Consider the following 9,071-nt stretch of genomic DNA (forward strand, 5'->3'; position numbering starts at 1 on the left):
CCTACTCGAGGTTTTGAGATTTCACTTATTGAGTTTTACTTATGTGTAGTGACTTAAACTTTTTCAGGACCTTAGGATGGATACGCGGATAGTGCGTTTTGGGGTCTCGGTCGACCAAGACATAGAGATCATCGAGTATGTAGAACCAGGGACGAATACGGTGTATGAGGAGAACACCACGACCATCTAGGTCAACGAGGGACTTCCGAACTTGATTCCCCATCACTTCAAGGCGTGGTATGTGTGGTTCGGGGGTGAGCTTTGGGGGCCTCTTTGGGGTTTCGACGGACCGCCGAGTGCGCCGGGAGCAATCCCGTGGGATCCTGCCACATCAAATGTCCCCGATGGTCTCGTGAGCGATCCGAAGTAGGACCCGGACTATGATCCCAACCCCGAGCCATAACATACCCGAGCATGAGGGAGTCATGTTCTTTTTTAGGAGGCCCTCGTAGATAGAGAATATAGGTCTAACCCATACCCTTTTGATTGAATTGGAAAAGGCCCGAAGTGGCGGATTTGTATTTAACTAACTTGCGATTGTTATAGATGCATATATATATGTGTGTGTGTGTGTGTGTGTGTGTGTGTGTGTGTGTGTGTGTGTATGTGTGTGTGTGTGTTTTCTTTGCTATCCCTTTTATGTTGTTGGTTGGATGATTTTTAAGTACACTTCCGCATGTGCTTAATTGAAAGATAGAAAAAACGGGTCAAGAACGCCTCTTGGGACGTCACATTTCAATGACCTCTCGGCTGTGGCTGTGACATTCTGAATTCGACCCACTTCCGGAATCAATGAAATGAATGTGTATTTCTCATTTCGTTTTAGTAAGTCTCGCCCGGAACTGATCACTCTCGGGATACTGACCAATAAAGAATGGCTAACTAGGAAAACGGTGCGTGAACCCAAGAACTCGACCGGAAATCGACCTTCGATTCCGAGGAACGACGAGGGAATATTTTATGCCAATGTGGGCTAATCCAAGGAAGAGTTGCGGATCGATTTGCCAACGACGTATGATCGGATCGCGAGTGATTCCGCATGACCGATTATGTGCGTGACGAACGATCCTAAACTTATTTCGAACGATCGCGACCTCCGGAACTAGTGATGGACCCTCGCGTTTTATTGGTAATCAAGGCCACCATGACTCGAGTAACCCTAAGTCGATACGCGTAACCCCTAAAAAACCGCCCGTAAGTAAGAGACACTAAAATTGCAATTGAGCGAAATTGATCGTTGAGTTGAATCCGGACTTGAGTGTCGAATTTCACAGATGTTCACGACCAATTTTCAAGGACGACGTTGTATTAGTGTGGCCAATCACATTTGGGATCGGTTTGGTCGAAAAATTGAAATTTGTACTGGGAGTGGAAAATTACCATTTTGCCCTTGAACCCTAAGCCTTAATTCCGAATTATTGGAGGTCAATATGGACTTGTTCAGCCCCAAGAGTGCCGAAATTCATGGACACTTAAGCCCCCATCACTTTTGCTCATTCTCAATTTTACCCCTAGATATTTTGTCCTAGAATTGATCCTAGCTTTCAATTTGGGATAAGATTGATTGGTCTTTAAATCTTAGCCATTGGATTAGTGTGTTAGTGGAGTGGGTAGACAAGTCATTCTTAGTGGAGTTGGTCACCTAACCCACTCAAGCAAATTGGATAAAACTCTCTCTCTCTCTCTTCCCTCATTTCCCCATTCGGCCGAGCACCCCCTTCTCACACTCTCCATTCTCTCTTCTCCTCCTTGCCACGAGAAGCCAGCCCCCGCCGGAGCAGCCCAGCCGTGGCCGTGTGCCGCCGTCCAAGCACCGTTGCCACCGCCGACCCGAGACCGCCTCACGCACCACCACCGCCACCTTCACCCTTCCCCTCTCCTTTTTCCACGCCTCACCACCATCACCGTCGCCCTCTCTCGCCGTCTTGCCCAGTCGCGGACCGCCAGCCCGCCGCCGCCGCCGTGGGAGCCGCTAGAGTCCCCTGCTGGTCCGATGTGAACCAGCGGCCCTCTAGCCCTCTTTCCCCCTAGTTCGGCACCCTCTTGGAGTTTAGGACTTGTGTGAGTGGAAACCCTAAATCCTAATTAGGCTTTTGTGCATTTTAAGCAAGTTTAGGGGTTAATTAGGGTAATTTAGGGGTTGTTTGACGGCTGGTGATTAGGGCTGATGGTGAGGTGATTTTGGGAGCCTAATGTGTTGTTTTGAAGGTGATTTAGAGACATATAGTGGACTGTTTTATGGCTGAGTAGTATTGGCTTGATTGGACTATAGGTTGGTAGTCTATGGTTTAAATGTGGAGTGTTATATGTGCTATGGTTGGACCATGAGGTGGTTGAATCGTGCTTGGCTTGATTGATTTTTGTGACGTGGTAATGTTATGGTGAGTACTTGTTATGACCGTGAAATGAGGGGAACATTGTGGACCATAGGCACGTGTGATTTAAATGACTTAATTGCATGATTTGTGTGCACCAAATTGTGGACTGTGGCTGAATTCATTGAATGGTGAATTGAGTATGTTGTTATATTGAATTGAGTAATCAATGTGGATTCAATTGATGCCCCGAGTTTTGGAGGATGTGGCCATGATTTTGTGTATATCGAATGTTGGCGTAATGTGAAAATCATGTGAGTTTGCATGAATTGCATTGAGCATGTGATCACATAAATTACCCTGAGGCGTCGTTTACGCGAGATTCAGATAATAATTGGTGAAGTGTGTACGTGTGGTCACATAAGCCCTGAGGCGTTTAACGCGGGGTATTGAACCCGTCCTGAGGCGTTTAACGCGGGACGATGCCCGGTTTACCGGATGATGGCCAACCTGAGACGTCGTTGACGCGGGTTGTGTCATGGACTTGAGGCGTGATACGCCGGTCCCCGAGCAGTGATGGACCTGATGCGTTTAACGCGGGTTAGAGATTAAATGGGAAATTGGCACGTGTGCGAAGTGTGCATTAATGAGCGCAAGCATGTGCATGGCAAGTGATCGTGGCCAATTGATAATGTGTGGGTGCCATGATTGGTTTTCTTGGTGTTATTATTATGTGCCTAACCTGCAGGGTCGATTATATGTTTGATTTGGGCCCGAGGGCCTAAGTCGTTTGGATACTGGACTGTATGTTTGGTTAGTTACTTGTCTGGAGGTGCATGTTAGCCTATGTTAGGTTTAGGGGGCCTACTTACTGAGATTCGTTCTCACTGTTGTTAAACCCCAACATTTCAGACCCCCAACCTTGAGGATGGCCAGCGTACCACTACGTTTTGGGATCCCGAACCGTATAGAGCGTTCGGTGATCGAGTATCCTGTTTGGAACAGGGAAGCTTATATTAGATTTTACACTATCGTCTGGGTCGACGAGGGCGGGCCACAGCTCAAGGCCCATCCTTATCTTAGTCGGTGCTATCGGGACCAGATCGATTTTCATGGACCCCTTAGGACCTTTGACGTTCCGTTTGACGGGTTAGGTCGATGGGATCCACATGCAGCTGATGGGGAGGTAGTGAGCCCCGATGCCGTGTCCGAGGCGGATTCTAACCCTCGGCCAGTCATCATAGAGTCCGACATGGATTCCGAGCTTGAGGAAGAAGAACCGATGGAGTGGGAGTCCGATCCCGATCTGGAGCCGATGGAGTTTGAGTCAGAGCCAGAGGAGGATCCCGAAGAGGAGCCGCAGGAGGTCGAGTTTGAGCCCGAGTCGATGTATTCTGAGTTCGAGTCGTTCGATGATTCGTCCGAGTCTTCTGGATCCGACTCGGATTGGGTACCATCTAGGGGTTAGCTTAGAGCGTAACTATAGTTCAGGGCCGACACTTTTTGAAGGAAGCCTGTTGTGAATAGTACCTAACCGCCCCGAGCCACGAATCCTTTTTTTTTTTTATGACAGTGGCTTGCTGACCCATTTTTTTTTGGCCTATGTATGCTTTTGTTGCTAATGGATATTGTAAATCCTCCCTTGTTTAATGTAAGTATGTATTTATGATGTTTGTCTTCCAGTGCTATCTTGGTCATGTTTATTTAAGTATGAGTGTATGATCGTTTTCGCGTGTGTATATTCTCTGATTTGGGGTTTTGGGTCGGCGACGAGTCTTGGGACGTCGCACTAATTTGACCGCAGAAGGGAAGCCGCGTGCCGTAGGGTTCGGGACGTGACAGTCGCGCGTTCGAGGCTCGATGGATAGGGTGCGGGGCGTGACACCAAGTCTAATCGGCACAAGGCTAGGTTTAAGCTGGAACTGATGGGCACATGGCCTGGCACAAGCGCCAGGCACGGTGACTGGCACACAATCGGGCACGGGGCCGACTCATGGCCTGACTGACGGGCTCATGGTTGGTCCATGGCCGGGCACAAGGCTTGGCTTGCACAGCCGGCACAAAGCCTAGTCCGCGACCAAGCCACAAGACTCTTGGCCTGGCACATGGCCTGTCCATGGCCTACCCAACATAATGCAACGATCCATGACCGATTCGTGACAAGTCCACATTCGAGCATCAACGATCAATGGTCGACCATCGATTGTCATGTAATCCCGTGGAATTGAACATGATGGGATCGGTCCGTGATTGCCCGCGATCGGTGCATGGCCGAGTGGAATCACCCGCGACCGGATCATGTCCGCACGGCATCAATCCATGGCCGTCTGAGATCGTCCCACTGTCGACCCTTATGGTCAAATGATCAATCCATGGTCGAATCACTCTAATCAACTTGCGTCATTGGGGAGTCGTTTCACGACTGATCACTTGGCTTATTTATGGACAATCCTTCGATCGAACCATGACCGATCATTTGATTACCCGTTCCAACCATACCTACTGATCCATGACCGACCCTTGATTCGATCCGCACACCAATTCCTTAGCCATTTTCCCTTGGTCGATTCAGGGTCCAATTTGCGGATGTCACAACAGTTGTACTAATTTAGGGTTTTTAGTGGTTAAAAAATTAATTTTGGGTAAATTTGTCATAGGTATACTAGTTTGGGGTTTTTCGTGGTGTTAACCCTAATCTAAAATATCTTACATTTGTGTAAATGTATTTTTCAAAAGCCAAACCAATTGCAGCCTTAGTCTACATTTAATCGATCATGGCATGCAAAGTGAGCTAATTATTTTTTGAAGTCTAACGAGGAGCCATGTAATGCTTCCATGGATCATCGATCGGATTTGAGGACTTAGTTATGCGAAATTAAACTGATGCCCAATACCAGTACCAAATTTCTTTTAAGAAAATTATTCGTGCAATCTTATTTGATTTTTCATTATAAACAAACTCATGTAATTACCAAAAATGACTAAGCTAATATGGCATTAAATAAATGTCTTCATGGAAAACGAAATTTATTAGACATGACATTGCATAGGCTAAACAAAAATTACATTACTAAATAAGGCATCAAATAAACAAATATAGCAATGAATAAAGCACATAAAGCAGCTCGAACCATCTCATGCGAACAAATAAACCGCGCATTGTTATTATTATCACACCAGACCACCGTGACTAATTAATGATAACTCAATGTCATTGCCTTTCTAGAGTTGAACCGCTGTTGACACCTAATTTTTAGCTCATTTTTTTTTCATATTTTCAAAAATTTTCAAAAATTTAGAAATTAGGACTAGGAATCTTGTCCAAGCCTAGAAACCTATTTCTAAACCAAAAAAAAAAAATTTTAGCATTTTTCTGCATTTTTCCTTAATTTCTTTTAATAAAAATAAGTGAGAAAATCAAGAAAAATAGCAAAATGAATCAGAAAATTCCATAAAAATAGTCATTTGTCTTATTTTAAATCCAATTTCATGAATAGCTCATCAATTTTGAAAAATCTCAATTGGGTATATGTTTTTCCCAAAATTGGGCAAAATTAAACCCGAATTGAACCAAAATGCAATTAAATTTTTTCTAGTCATTTTTAGGTCATAGTGTCTTTACAACAAATGATTCTGGGACCTTGAATTGCATAATGGTCGGTCCAATTGCACAAGTTGACATAAAAATCAAAAATCCCCAAAATTTAATTGAAAAATAAGAATTTCGAACCCAAATTGGGAATTGTGTCCAATATGAAATTGTCGAACCATGAGGATATCATTTCTAGGGTTAATTAGATGTGGGTAATTCAATTTTGGCATCAATTTTTCCTAATCAGGTCATTAGGACATCAAATTGAATAAAATCCTATTAACCCGAATACAAAAATGTGAAAATCTTGGACACAATTATAACAAAAATTGGGGAAAATCATATATTTGGGTTCGGAATATGATGGGGAATTCAATTTTGGGGTTTAATTTCGAAAATTGGGTGAAAATTGAGTTTAATTTGCAAATTTAGATCAACCCGGGTCTGTCGGGTCGATCGGGTCAACCCGACCCGACCCGGGTTGTTCATCTTCCCTACCCGGTTCGCCCAGAATGTGCAAAAGCCCAGAAAAAATCATTTCAAGCCCGTGGCTTAGTCGATCATTTCCGGTAAAATAAACACGTGTTTGACCTGAACGACAGCTGGAGAATCTCCAGCTGTCGTCGGAAATCAGTTATAACCGATTAGAAATCGATTCTAACGATCTTTGGGCGGGATTTTTTATCAACAAAAAACGAAAAAAAACTAAAGAGGGGGGAAGGTGTTCGAGGAATGGCCGAAGAGAGAGAGAGAGAACTAGAGAGAGAAAACAGAGAGAAATAGCTTGAGAAGTGGGTCGAGACTCTCTGAGGCCGAGTGATCGGCGCTTTTCCGATTGAAAAGCGCCGGCAAATCGGTCTCGTCGGTGAGTTTCCTCACCGGCGAACCAAAAGCGAAGCTGATCGTCAAGGTCTGAAAGTTGATTTCATTCGGCTCGTCCTGACGTTTTTCAACGAAGCCGAAGTATCCAGATTGAAGTCCAAGTGATGAAGAACAGCTCCGTGGTTCATATTAGCCCGAGAACTCCGATTTGTCATCGAACGAAGAAGGTCAAAACTAATTCTTGTCACGGTTTTTTCCAAAACTCCATAAAATGAGGTTGAACTTGATATTGTTAAATCTGTGGTTTCTTTGTTGATCTTAAGTGCTTTGAGGCCAAAAATGAGTTTTTGAACATGTTTCTCTTTGTTTGATTGCAAAATGTGGATTGAATGTGCAAAAAAATGTGTCGGTTGCCATTGTTGGACTTCGCCGGAGCTCGGGCAACTTCGCCGGAGTGCTCCCCGTGATCTTAAGCCACTCAAGTTAGTCTGGTCTTACCTTGGTTGATGTTCTGAAAGTTATTGAGCGATCTAGACGGCTAGGGCGAGTATAGTAATGGATCAAGTTCTGGAAATTCCAGTTTTAGTTAGAAATGGTTTAGGTTCTTCGGACTTGAATTTTGCCGGCCGGCAAAGGCTCGGCGACGAACTGAGTAGGTCGGATTAATAGTCAGTGATATGAGGATGACACAGAACCAAAAATTAATGCTAGAACATCGCCAGAAGGTCGCCAGAGAAGAACTTAAACAGGAGGTTTTGAAAATGTTAAATTAGCATTCATGCACACCAGGTGCTCGACCTAATGCCCCAAAGGGAATATCCCTAAACGGCGCCGTTTTTTTATTATTGTGCTTGCCGGGGACGACAAACCGGCGCCGGCGAAGCCCAGTTCGTCCAAGCCGAACCGGGTTGAACCGGGCCGATCCGGTTCATTTTCCCGGCGGGAAATTTAAAAAATAATGAATAATAAAAAATTAAAAAATTAAAAAACATTAAAAAAATTAAAAAATAAAGAATTCACAAAAAAATGAAAAAATCAGAAAATATAAAAATTTTGGAAATTCAAAATAAAATTCAGAAAAAAACAGAAAATTCATTAAAAAAATTAGAAAATTCGCAAAAATTCATAATTTTTTTAGAAAATTCATAAAAATTCAGAAAATTACAAATAAAAAATGTGAAAAAAATTAGAAAATCAATAAAAAAAACTGAAAAATTGGAAAATTCATAAAAATTTTCAGAAAATCATAAAAAAAATTAATTCTCGGTTAATAAAATTTCAAAAAAAAAAGAAATAAAAAAATTTTAAAAATTCACGGAATGGTCCAAAAACACCGTGGCCAACCATAAAAAGTGAAATTTGAATTTTTGGAAGTACCCAAGTGACATTTTTAGAAAATCCCAAATTCAGGAGTTATAACCCCTAAAAAACCCTAAAACCCTAGAAAGTATAAATCATGAAATGAATAAGCTTTTAGAGCTTCATTAGGGTTTGGATGTTTTGATTGATTTTCGTTTTTAGAGACCGCTTAGGATTGATTGATTTGATTGACTTCGATTGTGCGTTTAATACCTATTTGGTTCTTCCTGCTATTAGAACGGATAGAATTAATGGGTAAGCCTCGGAAATTTGCATGACACGTTAGACGTTGTATCGTTCTTAGGTACCGAAAGGGCGTTAGAGATCTCAATTTGGGATCAATAACGTAACAAAGTCCCCGTACTCAGAATCTCTGGTTCGTAGAATCGTGGTATTTCTCCCGTACCTCAATTAGGTTTCTAGTCTACCTATCAATAATGACTAGTGGCGACTCCAAAATCACAAACCTAGACTAAATAGGAAATTACCTTCCACTGTCACGTGAGGTATGATATGGGAGAGACCCTTACACGGAAATACCTCATTAGCGCGCAAATCCCGAAAAACCCCCCAAAAAAAAAAGAAAAGCGCGGCGTGACAGACTTGGCAACTCCGCTGGGGACAAAAGAACCTTTTCTAAGTGGACTTAGGCCTAGATAGAACGATATGCTTGTGTTTTATGCTTGCAAGGATCCCAGGTATGTCCCGCTAATAATAGTGTTAAATGGTTTTGCAGGCGGGTGGTATAAGGGGTGTTGTCTTTGCTAACCCTTGTTTTGCAGGATGGTGTTGGGATTAAATGTGTTTTGAATGAATTTTAGAAGTGCTGTTTGGTCATTAATTGCTATGCATGTCTTTAAATTGCTTTAGCACTACACCATTAGCACACACTACCCGTGGCCCAACCCTGCTACATTTAGGATTACCCTTAGGAAGTATGTGTTTAGGCGAAACTATGGGCCGATTGCCCATGGGATCGTTTA

Source organism: Syzygium oleosum, unplaced genomic scaffold (assembly GCF_021117445.2).
Source record: "Syzygium oleosum isolate NSW1041296 unplaced genomic scaffold, Sole_v2.1 Sole_v2.22, whole genome shotgun sequence".
Lineage (NCBI taxonomy): Eukaryota > Viridiplantae > Streptophyta > Magnoliopsida > Myrtales > Myrtaceae > Syzygium > Syzygium oleosum.